The sequence below is a fragment of the Engraulis encrasicolus genome, chromosome 14 (genome assembly GCF_034702125.1).
Source record: "Engraulis encrasicolus isolate BLACKSEA-1 chromosome 14, IST_EnEncr_1.0, whole genome shotgun sequence".
In the NCBI taxonomy this organism is placed as follows: Eukaryota; Metazoa; Chordata; class Actinopteri; order Clupeiformes; family Engraulidae; genus Engraulis; species Engraulis encrasicolus.
Genome location: NC_085870.1, coordinates 25,844,291 through 25,864,159, shown reverse-complemented (window position 1 = coordinate 25,864,159; position 19,869 = coordinate 25,844,291). Strand labels below are relative to the sequence as shown.

The following is a 19,869-nucleotide window of genomic DNA, read 5'->3' as shown; positions in this document are numbered from 1 at the left end:
ATGCCTTATCACTTTCTGAGTGGCAGCTCAGTGTCAGAGAAATCTGGCACTCTCTCTCACACACGCACACACAAAACAAAGTACACACATACACACAGTCACACATGTATGCGCACGCACACATACACACTCTCGCTCTCCCCCTCTCTCTCTCTCTCTCTCTCTCTCTCTCTCACACACACACACACACACAGACACACACACACACACAAACTTTTACACACAGTGATCCGTGATCCAGTTCCAAAAAAAAAAAAAAGCAACAACGCAGTGAATGAAAAGGAGAAAGAAGAGAAGTAGAGGAAGACATGCGTGATCAAAGGGGGAGCAACTTCCCCGCTAGTCATCTTGACGTGATGGAGACGAGGCGCGGGCCTGCCATGTTCTATGTCTCGTCAAGGAGGAGCAAGAGAGGAGCGCGGGTGGAATAGGACGGGCTGGGATGGGATGGGGCCCAGAGCAGGCAACTACTAGACCCAATTCAGGAGAGGGGGTGGGGGGGGATCCACCCAGGGGCTGCAGCCTATAGCCTACGCACACAGCTGAAACGGGATTCATTAATATCTAATGTTGTGTACACCTGTGTGTGTGTGTGTGTGTGTGTGTCTCTGTGTGTGTGTGTGTGTGTGTGTGTCTGCAGTGGTGCTGGGGTGGTATTTGGTGACTTAATAGTTTCCTTTTATTTTGTAACTGATGTGTTTTGCTATGATGGAATCACTAGGATACTCCGTACCTGACCTGCTACCAGGGTAGACTGTACTGAATCTGTTACATATGAACTTACAGTATGGCTGTAACATAAAACAGTGAATCCACATATTATAAAAGGAAATAATTGACAAAATAGGTACTTAATAAACTGGGGTTGCTGTTAATTAGGATCTTTATTCACACACTATTGTTGTGTTATTTAAGGTTGTAATTACAAATTAGTAGGCCTTCCTTTTTAATCTTTTATACCGCAGCATTTGGTAATTTCAAACATTTACTTTGCTAAACATTCCTAACTGAGGATTCACATGTCATGAGGTAAATCCACTTTGGAAAGGTTAATAAGAGCAGGCTTGTTGGGTTGCAAACTTGGGCTACAGCCAGCGAGATGTGTAGTACATATCCGTGTTTGGCTCGGGGCTCTCACGCGCTCCTCGCTGCATGGCATGTAGCCCATTGTATGCCCCGTTCAGGTGCCTTATTACATGTGCTTGGTGCCTACCGCCTACCTAGGGGGCATTACTGATTAGATTTACTAATGGTCTTCCCCTGGCATTCAAGCAGCTCAATAATCTGATGGCATCCCTCCATCCATTTCAATTGGCATCGAGCTCTTTAAAAAGTACTTAAGACATCATGTCATATTTGTTGATGGCATTGCGTTGCACTGAATACAAACTTGGTTACAGATGCTGCGTTTTGCAACTTCACTTGCAAAATACTGGTTTTAAAAAAGGTGCACTGTGTAATATTTTCAGTGTATTTCCATAATTCATGCTACCCATTCTCAAATGTTACTTTTTTTTACGAATACTTACCACCATCAAATTCTAAGTATTCATTGTGACTGGGACAATTGAACTTTTCATACATGAAAAGAGGGATCTTCTCCATTGTCCGCCATTTTTAATTTCCAGAGATAGACATTTTTAGCTGTAACACTTACTGTACTGTGGTCATACTAGTAAGTATTAGTTCATTATTTAGTAAATATTCATGAAAAGATCACATTTGGCAGTAGACAGCAGTTTCAATGAGAAGCATTTTCGCAATACCTACTCTAGTTACCATCCTACACAATGCACCTTTAATGACCCATTATTCATGCTGACCTGTGGGAAGTCCCTACACCTGATCGTTGCTGCAACACTGATACAAGCGTCTTTACACTAATATACAAGTCTGACTGACCAAAATCTTGGTGTTAATTGGTGATCATTTGTTGTTTTTATCTGTTTAGATGGCAGCGTTGCATTTCAGAGATCAACAGCATTGATGCATACAAGATAGTAGCATTTAAGTCAATCATTCCTCGACACTGAACTCAGTCCAGTCATCGTTTAAGTAATGTTGAAGTTTAGTAGACACATTTATAACTCTGAATAAATATGTCAAACATTTGATACTGCACATCTTCCTTTCAGAGTTCAGAAAAGTTTTTGAGTGTCAGATCACTGGAAGAAAGAGTCTTTTCCACTTGGCAAGCGAACAACAGGAGACGGTTCCCCAGGAGAAAACTGCTACAGGGGATTTTGTATTGATAGTAAGAGTATGATCCCTTCTTAGGTTGCATGAAATCTATGAGAATGGCACTTAAGCACAATAGTAAATAAATTGTAATTTTAGAAATAGTACCTGACACAATGGTAGATACAGAGCTGGTGTTGTTGGCCAAGCAAAAGAATGGTGCTCATATGTCCAAAGTAGTCGTAAAGTCACAAGATATGGCATGGGTCTTTATGGGCATGTGTTAAGTTACTGTTTTAAAAACATGGTTAAAAAAAAAAAATCACTTACACATGTACGATATGCAATACCTGTGTTAGACCAAACACTGACCAACTTCATTTTAATCTTATTTGCCATATTAAATAAAAAAAGAAAATTAAAAAAAAGTTGTCAGTAGTGATTCTAAGATAAATACCCAAATATGTCCTGGTGCCTCTGAGAGAAGGCCCACCACGTACGGTAGAGCTAAACCCACATGTGTGTGTGTATGCTACATCAGAATGTCAAATGTGATCCTCCACCCTCAACACATCAACAACCCCAACGCTGCCACTTGACCAAAAAAGGGAAAACGCAGAGCCTCTCAGAAGTCTGCAAAACAGCTGGTTAGAGAGGATTAGAGAGACCGTCACACCATTTAGACATTTAATCTCAAAACTAATCCAATAAATCTGGCCTTTGGTCATCCAAAAGCCATGTGTTATGGAACGGGACACAGATCAGAATGACAGAGATCTACCAATTAAATACCAGTAATAAACCGTACAATACAATACAGTTGCTTTTGTCAAACAGTCTACCGTGTAATCCACCATCTAAACTGCATAGTTAAGAGTTTAAAATGTGGCATGCTGGTGACGGCAGACGCCATGGGCTCACAACGACACACTTAAAACATTTCAGTGCGATTTCAACACCATCTGTATAAATATATATGAGAAATACTTTATTTTGAGGTTGTAAAAATGCGAGCAAAACATAGAGAATTCTAGTCATTAAAAAGCGACTTGGTGTCGACTTGGTGTCAAAGCATAATATCTACTTAGAGACAGAACTTTGTGAAACTTTTTCAAATATTTGAAATGTATTATACATTAAAGAACATCTATGCAGCATGCAAACTAGTTTATTTCTCATTATATGAAAGAAAGAAATAGGCTACAGGCTGACATTGGAGGATGACGTTTTATTTAATTTTTTATTTTACTATCATCTGGAAAAGTGCAAGCATACATGCATCATACGATCACAAACATCCGTGGTTCTTACAAAGAAAAAAAAAGCTAGACAATCGCAGCAGTCTTTTTGTTTTCGATACAATTTCCTAATTTTCGCACAACAGAGACAGCCTTACTCACCAAATGCATTGTCAATAAACAGTCGCAGAAAACCACACAAACCAATGTCTTTTGACTTACGAGAATTCCCCTCAGCATTTCTTTGTATTTGGTTTGAGGAGCTTGCTAGTTACAAAATACTACCTTTAGAGTTTGCATTACAGCCATATTACCGGTAATTATGACATGTTGCGTGCAGTATTTAGTTGCAGACAAAAATGTCCACTGATCAGTTTCAAGGGCACTGATCCATCGCAACATCCTCTGAAATGAATCAATTGCATAGTATGCAGTCACTTTCAGAATAACTAAGTACAAATACTCATATGACTGCAGCACGGCATAGCAGCTTTACCCTGCTTTACCCCACACTGGGCTCCTTTGCATCTGCAGACTGATAACAGAGACTGAGAGAGAGAGATCACACACATATGCACACCATGTGCACAAGTCAGTGTGTCTTTTTTTGGCCGTCAATATTTAAGTAGGTATGCTGTGCTCAGACAAAGCTCAAGGCAACCGACCACAATGGCATTAAAACATACACTATTAATGGGTTTAGATTAACAGGCAGGGCAACCAATACTGCATTTTTATTTTAGTCAAATTGTACTGTAACTATTTCAGAGACGTAGTGAGGTAGTGGAGTTTAGTGTTCTTCAACATGATTAATCAGAACAAGATGTAAGTGTGCTGAAGACCCTCTGTACAGGAAAGCAATAACTGTGTCGAAGAGCGTGTGTGTGTGTGTGTGTGTGTGTACATGCGCAATTTTTGTCAGTGTTGGACAACAGGAGAGATTAATAGGTGAGCATCACAAGGGAAGGAGAGAGGAAGGTACAGAGAAGCACCGTTTGTTCACTTTCACTCTCTATGGAGATGGAAGGAGGAGTGGAGAGAGAGAGAGAGAGAGAGAGAGAGAGAGAGAGAGAGAGAGAGAGAGAGAGAGAGAGAGAGAGAGAGAGAGAGAGAGAGAGAGAGAGAGAGAGAGAGAGAGAGAGGGGCACGTCTCGGGTGTCACCTGCGAGGCTCACTACTCCTTAACCAATGACCTGTCTGTACCACTCCTCTGCTTAACCAATGACCTGTCTGTCTGTCTGTGGTGGGGCGCGCTGCGCTGCGCAGTGTGGCGGGGACGGAGTGGAGCGCCGTCCGGGAGTCAACATCTGCCTGGACACACTGCTGGGGGCAGGACACAACAACCTCCATCGCTCTCCACCCAGCCACTAGTGCTACACTAAAGACACACACACACACACACACACACACACACACACACACACACACACACACGCACACGCACACTACTCACTAATACTCACACGCAAACATGCAACACAACACATAGGCTATACTGTATATTTTACACAGCTAAGTGAAGGTTTGCATGTATGCAGATTGATGTGTTGGATTTGTGCAGCGTGTCTTCTGTGTATAAAGCTAATGCAAGTAACTGCATGTGTTGTACAGAACAGATGTGTTGTACAGAACAGATGTGCTCCATTACTGACTGATACTGTATGTTGGATCTGTGATGTGTCTATTATGTGTGCTGCTTCTTAATCCCTTCATTGCCCTCTTGGATTAATACAGTTACTCTACCCTACCCCTACAAATACACATACACACACCTACACACTACAGGTTATTTTCATAACTTGTCACTGCTTTGATGGAACATATTGCTTTCATTTTATTTTACTCCGTTCTTTAACGCAGGCAATAGCATTGATCTACAAACTTTGCCAACTAAATCTCAGTTTTAGTGTAAAATTGACTACTTCTGTATTCTGAACAATCTTTCCTTGAAATTCAAAGAGATTTTTTAAAAAAAGGGGGAGGGGGGGCATATGGTTCACTGCGAAAGACTTAAGCATGGTACTGAACATTTCCGCATTCTCACAAATTCATCCACCAGAAATCAGTTTGCACGTTGGACTGTTTCAACATTACCTTACAACAAACACACAACTAATTAAGGGAGAAAAGCACCATAACAATACCAAAAAACCCTGATCTATAACGCACTGAATGTGTTCATATGGAGAGTTTAAAACCGCATGATAAGTGAGGAATACATCACTTGGCCTGACAGCTTCACGAAGAAAGAGGAGAGAGCGAGACGAGGCGAGGGCCAGGGCTCACTGGTGCATTTCTGCCTGCCTGCCTGCCTGCCAGCCTGCCAGTGCCTCAACAATCAAGGGGGGGAGTGGGGGGGCAGGGAGCTGAGGCAAAGTTAAACACCAGGCGCACAGAGTTTCAAAGAAAGTTCACCCTGTGCTTTTAAACCTGGGTCAGCATTTGCGAAGGTCCATTTCTGCATAAGTGAGCACACAAACCCCAACGCCTGTTCAAATAGTCTACAGCTTACTCTCTCTCTCCCTTCTCTCTCTCTCTCTCTCGCTCATGACAACAGCCCAGCAGCGCTTCTGTTTGATCTCCACTGTTTTCCTTAATCTGGGTTGTCAAGGTTCGCTTGTTGGAGGCTGTTTACTTTACTTCTCTGACAAAAAGTGTTTTTCCCCCATTCAGACAACCCCTAATCCAAAACCCAGGGAAAGGGAGCTATGCGGCCATGGCCTGATGGTCAAGATTCAGTTGTTTTTATTATTTTATGTTTCTTTTATATTTACTTTTAATTTACATTATTTTTCGGCATAAATATGCAATCAACAATGGCACGTCTATGTTACATTGGCATACAGTACATGCAAGGCAATAAAACACCATGTGCATGGTAACCCAAATATGATCTACAGTATACTTACATGAAAATTATTTATGAGTATACTGTATGATATTTCAGAAACTTAGATGACCACAAATAATAGAAAGGTAAATGATTAGTTATTTCCTGAAATATGCCACAATGTGTGATGTAGGTTACTCTTGACAGTGCAAAATGTGGGTTACAATTGTGGCCAATTATAATTGCCATTTCAAATGTCACATCGAGACATTTGTCAGTATTTTTTTCTTACTAGCAAGGTGAGCAACATTGACTTTAAAAATAAATGTTCACAGTCTGGCTGCTATTTTAACTTGTGTGCAATCATTCTTAACTAATATACTTGAAAAATGTCTGTGTCGCTCTAATAAAGTTGCTTTTTAGTTCATGTGAATAAATCTGGCAAACTAAATATCATAAAAGCGACATGCGTTGCATGAGAATATTGAGTAAAGTCCAAACCTTTACCAAAAAAACTTTTGATAATTTCACATGAGCCGTTTATACCCTAAACATGCACTTCAAGGCGATATAATTTAAGACAACAAACTGAATAGTGTGCAGTCTGAAGTTCGGCACAAAAGCTTTCTTCAGTTTCAGTCACAGTAACTTTGTCTTAATAGTAACATTTGCGTTGAAACCAGACACAACAAGCACAGAATGTGCAACTCCGCGCATGAAACGTTTTGCAATCGCTACAAAATAACCAGTCATGTCGAAAACTCCATGACTCAATTATGACTACTGTGAAGGTTTCTTACTTGTTGATGGTAAATTACGAAATTCGCTCGCACAAACGCCAAAACTTTCCAAGTGAAATCTCTTCTGTTTCAAACACTTCAGACCATATGAAACCACGCACCAATTAGGTTTTCGGCAAAGTTGCTTTCACAGCCAAACTTTTCACAAATATGAGGCTAAAAAGATACACCATCAAACACATCAAACAAACCCTGCTCATTATGTTGTCAACTATGTGGTGTTTGCCGATGTTTGTGGTAAAGGACAACACGTGGGACCAGCCACTAATCCCTAGTTGTGGTCCAAAAATCGGGTATGAAACTTCTGTACTCTGTCCAGATTGCACATCTTCAGTTTCAAGCTTGCAATACGCGTTTCCAAACAAATGTCTGCTTATCTCTGTAGAAGTATCATTTCCCCCATAGTCTGGACGCCGTTTTAACACTTCATCAAGATATGGACCCAGGAGAGATGCGAGAGCAACAACTTGCTACAGCTAACGAGCTAGCTAACTTTCTGAAAAGTAGCAATGAGTCGCGGTGTGTCTCTTTCCCCCCCGGAATCACTTGCAGATTGGAATAAAACACTGCGACCAGACCACTAGCCTACAGAAGGCACCTGACATGCATCTCTTCTGCCCCCAGTTAATTGTGTTGTTGTTGTTTATCACTCTGTTTCATCATTAGAAACAATAACGCGAAAACATAGTGATAACAAAGACAAAACTCCATGTGCATGTGTGCAAACAAGCACGCATCAGTAGGAAAAGAGCACGAGAGCGTGGTCAACTTACCGGAATTCGATAGTGGCAGATAATCGCTGCGGACGCAATTCTGAGGGGTTGAAATATTCAACTATACATGAGATCTTGTATACCAAGAAAGCATGCAACAACAGTAAATAGCCTGTATATTACTCCGCTACTCCGGACTAACTTGGACCGAAACAAGAGATCCCCGATGTATTCACGCAAAGCACAGTTTCAAAGGGGGATTCTACAGTTTCACACCACCTTCTGTCTGAAATAAGAGAGGCGAGCTCCGTCTGATGTTATAACACTTTAATGCTCCTTGAAAGAAAATGGGAATCGCGGATTTGGACTATTGTTGTTTTTTGATGTTATAAGTCCGTGACGTCATATCCACCTGCTGGGTAAACAACATTCATTGCAGATCTTCATTTTACATATAAAGGGGAAGAATAAAAAAGATGCAACGAATGACTTGCCTGTTTGACAAATGGCGGCAAGCATTTATCCATGCACAGTTGCCAGGAAGCGAAAATATGATTGTTAAGTGAAAGTGTTGCAGGCTAACTGGCTAATTACAGTGTGCCAAGTGGGGCAATTCTTTCCCTTTTTCATGCTCTTTGTCCAATGAATCGGGACAAGTTCAGGGGGTGAAAGTTCAGAAGGACAAACATAGAATTGAAAAGGTTTGCAGTGGACATTAGGTTACTTACTTTCCTTTTGGTTGTCAGTGTTTTGAAAAGTCATCATCTAAAGTTATAGGGTGCAATTTAAAGTTTCTTTAATGCATGTACTTCAAAGCATAGGCTACTATTTTTTTTTTTAAATGCTAGGCCTACCTACCCATTGTTGCCGTCAGTGATAAATATAGAAATATAGCCAAGGCATGTAGTCCTTCACATTTAGGAAGCATAGGGCATTTTTATTTTATTGTTGGTCAAGTTTCCCCCTGAGATTAGCTATCCTCTTGTCACTATAGCCATATCAAAGAAAATACAATGCAAGGGAATGATGTTTTATGTCCATCACCATGCAAATGCGCCTGGTACTATAGTTAAAGTAAAATCTGCACGACCATGTGTTGAATTTAAAAGAAAAAAACCTAGATTGGCTATTTGGAATATTTCCAACAGCCTATATCCAATAACAACATACCAGGCGTTGATCTTGTAGCCTAATTGCCCTTGGTGAAGGTGCGAGTAACGTTCGCTATTGACGTTCGCTATTTGAGGGAAAATAACATTGTTTCATTGGTGGTTGTTGGTTGTATAGTATCTTAGTTTATTCACACTGCCACTGTGTTGGTGCGGCTGCTACAGCTGCTGCAAGGAGCGTGTTCTCTTGGTATGCAGCGCCACCTGCTGGTAGTGTGCATGTAGTTGCTGCAAGGCGCGCACATATGGACACAGCTGAAAACAGTGCGTCTGCCTCGGTTGGAGATCCTCTACCTTAGAGGTAAGGGCAACGTTCATCAGTCATTATGTGCCACACGTGGTCTTTATTTGTCATTTGGGTATGTTTCCTCTTGCCCCAAAGAGTTATAACTTTAGAGAGTGACTGATTTGACATTTGGCAAGGTGTTGTTGACATCATTTAGTGATAAATACCATGTCACAGAGAGTGTTTCATAGAATGGGATGGCTTTGATCAATGACTTGAAAAAAACAGAGATGAGCACAAATACCATGGCATCGTTTGATGAAAGAAAATCAATCTTATCTTAAGAGCTCAAACTAAAAATAAAAAAAAACTGAAAAGAATCAGTCTAATTTGTATTCCATCATTCAAAATCCCCAAAGTGATTTTAATTCAAATAGGCATGCGTATAAGACAATTAAAAAGCTTACAAAGTTCAGCAGCGAAAAACAAAGAGCAAGCTGATCCATATTTGTGTACTGATGGTGTAGTAAGCCATGTTGAGACACAAGACAAAAGTGTTTTTGTCTCACTTGTTTTGACATCTTGTTATGTTCAGAAGAAGGCGGATGCCTGTGCGCCACAGCAGCGCAGCGCCACAGATTTTTGGCTTTGGCTCTGCTTGATAGAGTCCCGCTTTAAAACAAATTAATTGAGGATTACTATCTTGTTATGTAACACCCCTCTCCATGTGCACTCATGCACACAACAAAGTAATTAGCTTTCTGTTAATTAGGTAATTAAGCAAATGAAAGGCATCCACTCTCTCTCCATTTCCAAAGGGGATGGCTTTCGAATGGCGTTCTCCCCTGCTGCAGGGGGCACAGCGAGCTGTGCAGGAACAAAGGACTTTCCACCCTTACACATGTAATAAAAGAAAATCATTTACTCCGTGTGTATAACAATTACTAAAACAAAAAAAGAGGGGGGGGGGGTCACCTGGATTTAAATGCTTTACATAGTACATGAACATAGAATGAAAAAAAAACCTAGCAATAACTGTAAAATAATGGTGATAATTATGAAATTATAATGATGGGGGGGGGGGTTATTAAGGACGTACACTAACATCTGAAATCTTGTTACAAAGAACCTACGGGCTGAAGATATCAAACTTCAAGGTTTGACATTTTCTGATTATGACAGCACTATCTTTTGTCCTCACTGAGTCTTTTGTTGGAGTCTGCGTCTACAATGATGACATGGTGGAGTAGGCTATGAGCATCAGCAAATCTATACGGCAAATCTGCTTCCTTAAGCAGCTTACTGCAGGCTACGTGTATATGGCCTTTCCTTATCAGCACTAGCCTAAGCAAATAAAATTCATGTCACTCCAAGATACAAATATGACACACACACACACACACACACACACACACACACACACACACACACACACACACACACACACACACACACACACACACACACACACACACCCTAAATGAGATATGGACAACACATCACACATCATACACACACTTTCATACATCCTCTTAACTGTGTCATGACTTTCACGACTACTCTGTCACTTCTTTTGACCTGCAGACATAGCCTACAGGTTTCAGATAGAGTAGAAAAGCCTGCACTCATTGACTCTGTTTTATCATGTGCTCTTATCGAATCTATTTCATCCTTCTGCTTGGTGTACTCAACAACATGTCCCTAAAAAAACAAAAACTCCCTCAACCATGTAGTGAGGTGGTGGAGCAGGCTCATTTGAGAGCCACAGCTTATTCCTGAAACCCTCTACAACAGACAGAGTGAAGTGAATTGAAAGCCTACCTGGGAAACTCCCATTGTATTTGCGACACAGCACTCCACAGCACACAAGTGACCACTGCACTCAACAAAATTGCATTTATGCCTCACCCGTGCAAGGGGGCAGCCCCCATTAGCGCAGTGCAGGCCTGCGGCGGGACTGTACCATACTCAGAGTGCCTCAGTCATGGAAAAGGATGGGGGAGAGCACTGGTTAATTACTCCCCCCACCAACATTGCGGGTCAGGAGTCAAACCGGCAACCTTTGGGCTACAAGTCTGACACTCTAACCACTTACCCATGTCTGCCCTAGTTGCAGAGGGTGGTTGATTCCATTCTACAAGATGGCTTCTATCCACCACATAAAGCATTTCAGATTCTTATATCTGGTCCCACAGTCATACTGCCTGTATAACAAAGTGTTCAGTAGGAAGCTTTGTTCCCACTTGCCATTAGGTTAATAATATAACCTTTTGCCCTTAAATTTCAAATGTATTTCAAATAATTTTTACTTGATACATTTTTATCAAGATGGTCCTAATAAAGTAAAAACAACAGCAAGACCACACTATACTATACCCACACACACTATAATGTATGTCAAGGTCCCTTTTCATGCAGATTTTGAAATTTAGCAGAGGAATTACATGCACATTTTGAGATACTGGACTGAAAGATGTTCACAGGCAGGCAGGAAGGCAGACGGACGGACGGATATATAGATAGATAGTCTGATCATATTCCCATAAAAAGGATCTCTGATGCTTTCTACATGATGCTTCATCCATAGGCCAGTGCAGCATGGTGGATACCTAAGGGGAAGCCTGGCTATAGTGGGGAATGTAGAGGAGAAACATCCCTCCATATCAATGTAAGTTGGCATTGGCAAGACGGCGATACGACACATGAAAGTTATTTGTAACTAGGCCATCCAGGGTTATTTGGTGTAATAAGTGTGTTTTAGTAGCAATACAACACAGCAACAGTCACAGGAGAGTCTGAGTAGGCCTATATATTCTGAGTTCTGTTGCACTGATTTATGAGAAAATTCAAAGCCAAAGAACAGCAATGTGACTGAGACAAACATACATTTTATACAAAAATGAATTAGCCAATTTATTTACTTGTACCCTCTACATTGTATATCTCGATTCTCAACCTCCCATTTGTATTTTCCCACAGTATCCCACAGCATCAATCAATCGGCCTCAATTTAAAGTCTTGAAGTCACATACAGTGAGTCCAATATGTATTTGATCCCTTGCTGATTTTGCCGGTTTGCCCACTAATAAAGACATGATCGGTCTATAAATTTATGATAATATGTATTCAAACATGGAGAGACAGAATGTCAAAAAGAAATTCCAGAAAATAACTTAAAATAATATATTTTAATTTATTTGTATTTAATTTAGGCCAATAAGTATTTGACCCCTCTAGCTAAAGAGGATAAAGTGCTTTGTGGCAAAGCCCTAGTTGTCTAGCACTGAGGTTAGATGCTTCTTTTAGTTAATGACAATGTTTGTGCATATAGTAGAAAATATTTTTTGCCCATTTTTCTTTGCACATTATCTCTAAAACATTAATAGTTTGTGGCTGTAGCTTGGCAAATGGGAGGTTCAGTTCTCTCCATAGAATTACTATAGGGTTAATATTTGGAGACTGTCTAGGCCACTTCACGACTTTAATATGCTTCTTATTGAGCCACTCCTTTGTTGCATTGACTGTATGTTGTGTATTATTGTCATGTTGGGAGATCCAAAAATGGCCCACCCTTCAGTGTAGTGGTGGAGGGAAGGACGTTTGCACTCAGGATTGCACATTACATGTCTCCCTCCATCCATTCATTGACGATGTGAAGTTGTCCTGTGCCTTGGCCAGACAAACACCCTCAAACCATAATGATACCACTTTCATGCATGATGGTGAGGAGGGTGTTCTTGGGATCAGTACAGCAGTACTCTTTCTCAAAACACATTGAATTGTGATAATGCCAAACAGCTTGATTTTGGTTTCATCTGACTACAGCACCTCCTTATCATATCCTAAACCAGTCTGATGTCTGTTGGCAAACCTCAAGTTGGACTGTGCAGGTTCCTTCTGAAGTAGAGGTACCATGTGTGCACTACAGGATTTTAAACCTCTGTGGCATTAAGTGCTACCAGTAGTTTTATCAGTGATTTTGGTCTCAGTAGCTTTGATATCATTGCCTTGTTCATCCCGTACAGCTCTAGGGTGATTTCTTTCTGTTCTCATGATTATCAAATCCCTACAAAAGGTCAAATCTTGTATAGAACCCCTGACAGGCTGATGGATAGTCATTATGTATTCCTCACATTTTGGAAGAAATGCATCAACAGCTGGGTCATTAATACCCAGTCTCTTTCTTGTGGCTTTGCAGTCCATTTAATTTTTGTTCAGGTCTAAAATCGTGTCCCTGATATCATTTGACCACTCTTTGGTCTTTCCCATGCTGGTGAGGTTGGAGTGTGACTGATTCACTCATACTATGGACTGATTCTGCTGATTCAATGTGTCTTTTATGCATGTTAGTATGTACAGGTGTATTTAATTCAGATGACAAGTTGATCGGAAGTGCCCATCTGGTCTGTGGGCCCGGAACTGTAATCAGTTGGCAGGGGATCAAATACTTATTTTGCTCGATGAAATGGAAATAAATTAATATATATTCTCTTCAGTTCATTTCTGGATTTTCTTTTTGATATTCTGTCTCTCCATATTAGAATACATATTATCATAACATTTATTGACTGATCATGTCTTTTTTAGTAGGCAAACCAACAAAATCAGCAAGGGATCAAATACATATTGGACTCACTGTACCTGTTTTAGACCTTGGCTGTTAGCGGCTCAGAACTTACAGCCTATATCTTTGCAGACATTAGTCGACAGGAATCATTCCTTCACAATGTTTTCTTTCAACAAACATGCAGTAGGCTGTATACATGTGAAAAATCAAAAAGGCCCATTTACTGTATGTTTATCTGGCGTGTAGCCTGTGTGTGTGTGTGTGTGTGTGTGTGTGTGTGTGTGTGTGTGTGTGTGTGTGTGTGTGTGTGTGTGTGTGTGTGTGTGTGTGTGTGTGTGTCTGTGTGTGTGTGTGTGTGTGTGTGTGTGTGTGTGTGTGTGTGTGTGTGTGTGTGTGTGTGTCTGTGTGTCTCTGTGTGTGTGCGTGTGTGTCTCTCTCTCTGTGTGTGTGTGTGTGCGTGTGTGTGTGTGTGTGTGTGTGTGTGTGTGTGTGTGTGTGTGTGTGTGTGTGTGTGTGTGTGTGTGTGTGTGTGTGTGTGTGTGTGTGTGTGTGTGTGTGTGTGTGTGTGTGCTTTGCTCTCCTCCTTGTGTGTCTTTTCCATTCCAGTCCATTTTCAAACAAGTTTATGGTTGTGCTTTGGTGAGCCGTTTGCAGCACAGCACTCACAGTATCTTATCTTAGCAGATAGTAATCTTCAGGTATCATTTCAATTCATAGCGTTATTCAAGCAAACCTTTAAGTGAAAACTCAAAAGGGCGTAGTGTAGCCTGTAGTGTGTGTGTGTGTGTGTGTGTGTGTGTGTGTGTGTGTGTGTGTGTGTGTGTGTGTGTGTGTGCGTGCGTGCGTGCGTGCGTGTGTGCGTGTGTGTGTGTGTGTGTGTGTGTGCATGTGTGCGTATGTGTGTGTGTGTGTGTGTGTCTTATCCCCTCCCCTTTGCGTGTGTGTCTTTTCCCCATTTCCATTAGTATTTTTGGTTGTGTGTTGGGTGAGCCGCGCTCTGCTCTGCTCTGCTCTGCTCTGTCAGGGCTGATTCCACATAGCATCCCTGATGTGGCCCCTCATGACCAACATCAAAGGGGGACCCGGGCCGGGCTGGGCCGGGGATAATTAGGCCGACTATACTTCTGTGGCTAAGCTCACTTAATGCTTCTCTCCCACTGTATCCACTAGCATTAGTCGGCTAGTTGTGCACAAATCTGTTGTTTCGTGTCTGATGCCTCTGCTTAAGCTGTGTGAGAGTGAAGGGAAGGGAAGATGGAGGAAAGATTAGGAGCAGAGGAGAGGTTAACTTACAGGCATAACGCGGTGAGAAATCACTTCATAACAATCTGAGATATAGCTGGTTTTCAGAAGCTTGACGAGCGTGCCTTACAATGGTTTAAATTGAATGTTGTATATCCTTCTTCTGATTTCTGCCATGGTCTATGAAGGGAACTTCACAAAAATGACCTTTCGCTCATGATAATATGGGGTACAAAGCAGATTGGCCTATAGTAAAACCTTGGTGAGATGGATATGAAAAGTACAGTACAAAAAAAATGCAATTATAATTATCAATATAACAAACATACTATCGAGTGTGCAATGACATTTTAAGATTGGTCAAATCATTAAAATCTGTCTTAAAATCATCAAAATCATTAAAATCTTCTTTTGAAAGGACATTGCTGATGTCTACTTCATGCGACCATAGAAAGATTCGGAAAGACACAGCAACATCTTTTTTCCATCATTTGTTGTTCCATCATCCAACTTGAATAAAGCAGCCTGTTGTTCGGGAGGCTTATATGGACATCAATGTTTTTAAATGTATTGAAATAATGATGTACCCATTCTTGAATGTATAGGAATTGGCCAGTTCTGCCTAAAAAGGTCTAAGAAGTGTAATCCAATATCATGCATTTGTAGAAGATACATTGCATAATCATTATATAATCACTTTATCAACAGTCTTTTCAGATTTAAATGTCATTTATCACAGGTCAGGGGTGCACGTTGCTAGGCAGCACCCTCTTTGATACCAACACATATACAGAGGAGTGAACTTCACACCAAACACGCCAGGACACAGAGGTACAGTTCAGACACAGATTTGTTTTTTTGTTTTTTTCCCAAATATGCTAAAACTGTCCCAGGAGCCATAAACAACCAGTTCAATAAAATCCATCCATTTGGGCATCTAAAGAGTTTCCCATAATTCAGTTACCACCAATAAGCCCCACTGCCAAGACAGTGTGGTAGGAGAGACAAAATTACACCTTAATTACATGCACAATTATATTTTTAAAAAGGCAACACATCTCCCTATGTCATTGGGCTATATGGTATAACATGTTTGTCACGGGCTCTGGTGCGAGTATCCACCATGGACCCTCAGAGGTTGACAGGATTTTAGAATATTTCATATGTAATACATGGGTATTAAGGGTGACTACCAGCTAAGAGATACAGTATGTGGTATAGGTTAACCCATTATGTACTTGCATGACCACGTAGCCTACGTACCTACCTGTATCAAGGCAATTCCTTAACCAAATCAGAATTTAATGACGTTCATATTTACTTTTCTGTTTGGGGATGGTGATGAGCCCCTGAAGGTCACCGGCCCCTGGAGGTCACAGGCCCCAATGCCACCACACCTGCTAAACATGCTATGGCTATGCTTATGCAACATAATTACACTCATGCAACTGATGTTTTTGTTTGCAGTTAGTGTCATGCTATTGTGATGTCTTGTGATATGCAGACTATAAAATAACAACTGTACCATATGTACCGTGTGAATCAGGACTCCCCATAGATGATGAGCTTATCCTCTTTTTTTTTTTTTTAGCTTTTGGGGGGATATTTTTATGACGAACATGGGCAAGAGACTAACTGTATTGCATTCATTAGGCCTATGTCTTCTTGTTCAGTGATTTCTTTCGTAGAAACAAGAAAATGAACTGAAGAAAATGTAAATGTTTTTTCCTCTAGGCCAGGGATGTCAAACTCAGGCCCAGGGGCCAAATTTGCCCCACAAAGCCATTTTATTCGTCCCGCGAGATAATTTCAAATATCTATTACAGTTGGCCCACATACACCCTAATGTATAGCGTAACATGACTTGGACATGAAATTTGCTGTGTCATGGGATGTGCAGACACATTTGAGACACATTTCACACACACACAAATATGATGGGAAAGAGTGTGTGTGAAATTTAACTATGAATATGAAGTGCATGTACACACAATTTTAGTCCATTTTTAAAAATAAATGTTGAGTTCGGCCCGCGACTTCGTTCCAGATTTTGATTTTGGCCCTCGGTCAATTTGAGTTTGACACCCCTGCTCTAGGCCTACTGGATATGTTTCAATTGTGTAATTTCCATCTTTATCAAAGGGCCACATAGATGTTGATGTGTGACTGATAGGGCTGTAACAATATTGTATCGAATCGAGAAATCGTGATACACAGAGTCACGATACTGTATTGTGATACAAGGAGGCAGTATCGTGATACGCACTTTCAAAGTTTTGTTTCCCATCAGTCCAGAAAAAAATCAAATGATATGAAGTGATAGTGCTTCCAAGCTTCAAATCATCATCATTATTACATGTAAACTTAAAAAATATATATTATGACCTATTGTAACATATTGTTCCTATAAACTATCAAAGTTTGTTGTATTCATAATTTTATTTTATAATATTGGAAAATGTGGTGTATCGTGTGGTGTATCGAACTGTTAGGTCAAAAATCGTGATACGAATCGAATTGTGGATGGCTGTAGACAAGACTTAAGTAGATGATATACCATATTTATCAATTTCAATCTGTGACAATGCACACATAGTAGAAATTTGCATGATGCAGAAACTTGGGCAATGGGATAAAGTGCAGAGAAAGAATTTCCCCTAGGGGACCAGAATTGGCTCCAATTGGCCAATTGGCAGTGGCGTGCAGAGCTTTAGCATAACTTTTAGCATAAGTGTGAGCATCATGGTTAACAATTTTTAAACGATTGTCCTCTATTACTAAGGCACAGCATTTGCTGTTACTAGAATGGCAATGACCAAGCCATAGTGCATTACTTAAGGCTCAGTGTAATGTCACAGTAGTGTAGTACTATGGTAGTTAACTATTCAATGACTATTACAGCATTCCACTGGTGGAACGGTGTGCATTATTGGGCTACACAGTAAAGTAGAAGAGCCTTAATGCCAAAGAAGGTGGAGTAATAAAGAGGCTTCAAAACCCGCCCACCCAATGCAAAAGTGTGTGCTCAAGTTGGGTCTCCTAAGGGGGCGTTGTCCCCTCCTTCTTCTTCTATTTTTGAGGTGTTTGCACGAGAAGTGCGCTACCGCCATCTACAGCGCTAAGGGGACTCCATTTATTCTCAACCTCTGGACTCCGAAGGTCTCCTAACCGAAGGTCTCCTAAAGGGGCGTTCACCCGACAGAAAGTGGATACCAGAAATGAACTACAATGACTTACAGTCCCAAGAAAAAGTTTGTACACCCTTTGAAATTTCTTACCTTTCTGTTAAAATTGGTCATAAAACATGGTCTGATCTTCCCGGAAATCACAAGAAGGAACAACCAGAGTCTGCTTTAACTAATTCAACCCCAACATTTACAAGTTTTCATATTTTCATTGGCCATAAGATGTAAACATTCACAGGACAGCAAGGCATAAGTAAGTACACCCTAGCATTCAATAGGTTTTAACCCTAAGTTAGTCACAATAACCTCAACCAGATGTTTCCTGTAGTTGCAGATCAGATTAACAAAACAATCTGGATGTATCTGGTCTCCCTCTTCTTTAGAAAACTGCCTGTCGTCAGCAAGGTTTGTGGGATGTCTGGAGTGCATAGCTTTCTTGACTTCATGCCATATAATCTCAATTGTTTTTTGTCAGGGCTTTGACTGGGCTATTCCAGAATGTGTATTTCATTATTATGAAGCCATTCTAAAGTCGATTTGCTTCTAAAGTATGGGTTGTTGTCACATTTCAGGACCCATACTCTTGTGTGCTTCAACTGTTTGACAGACTATCTCATTTTTTTTCAGTAAAATATCTCAATAAACTTCTGAGTTCATTGTTCCACTGATAATAGCAAACTGAAAAGGGCCTGAGGCAGGAAGGTAGCCGCATATAATGATGCTCCCGCCACCATACTCAAAGGTGGAGATGATGTTTTGGTGAAGGTGTGGTTCTCAAGTTCTCCTCCAAACATGACATTGTGTGTTCCCCTGAACAATTCAACATTGGTTTCAACGTTGGTCTACAGAATATTTTGCAGTAATTCTATGAAGCATATAGATGCTTTTTCGCAAACCTCAAAGGTGCAGCAATATTTTTTTGGTCAGAAACCCCATTAATTTTAGATTGGCAGAATTAATCCCATTTTTAGCTATTCTTGGTTACATCTCCTCTTCTGAGTATGGTGGCAGGAGCATCATTATATGTGGCTTCCTTGCTGCCTCAGGCCCTTGACAGTTTGCTATTATCAGTGGAACAATGAACTCAAATCGACTTTAGAATGGCTTCATAATAATGAAATACACATTCTGAAATAGCCCAGTCAAAGCCCTGACAAAAAACAATTGAGATTATATGGCATGAAGTCAAGAAAGCTATGCACTCCAGACATCCCACAAACCTTGCTGATGAGAGGCAGTTCTCTAAAGAAGAGGGAGACAAGATACAAACAGATTGTTTTGCTAATCTGATCTGCAACTACAGGACAAGTCTGGTTGATGATATTGCAACTAATTGAGGGTTAAAACCAGGGCTTTGAACCGGTTCAAGGAACGAAAACGAAAACCAGGAACTTTTTGTATTTTACAGGGAACAGAAACGAAACCGGAAACTTTATTATTTTTTATGTTCTGGAACGGGAACACATATTTAAAAATAATGGTAACCGGTTAATACCGGTTAATACCGTTCCTCAAACAACAAAAAAAGTAATTATTTTCCTGCGCACGTTACCATGACGGCTGAGGTTCACGTCCTGTGCGACATCAGACATTCTCTGACTGAATGGAGAGAGAGCTGTGGATTACAAAGTCTCCACTCCACATCTTAAATAAGAGAAACCACTGTCATACAAAAGGACAGAGTTTCCATTGCATCATTGTAAGACATTGCAGAGAAGCGC

General features: G+C 40.6%; 1 protein-coding gene across 1 annotated transcript in view; it reads right to left on the bottom strand.

The window, feature by feature from the left end:
• foxp1b (forkhead box P1b) overlaps positions 1-8,135 on the bottom strand; it is a 308,908-nt gene extending 300,773 nt beyond the window's left edge. The window contains exon 1 of the mRNA XM_063215281.1: positions 7,820-8,135. The gene's annotated coding sequence lies outside the window, so the exon portion shown is untranslated. The remainder of the gene's footprint in view (positions 1-7,819) is intronic.
• Positions 8,136-19,869: the final 11,734 nt, after the last annotated feature.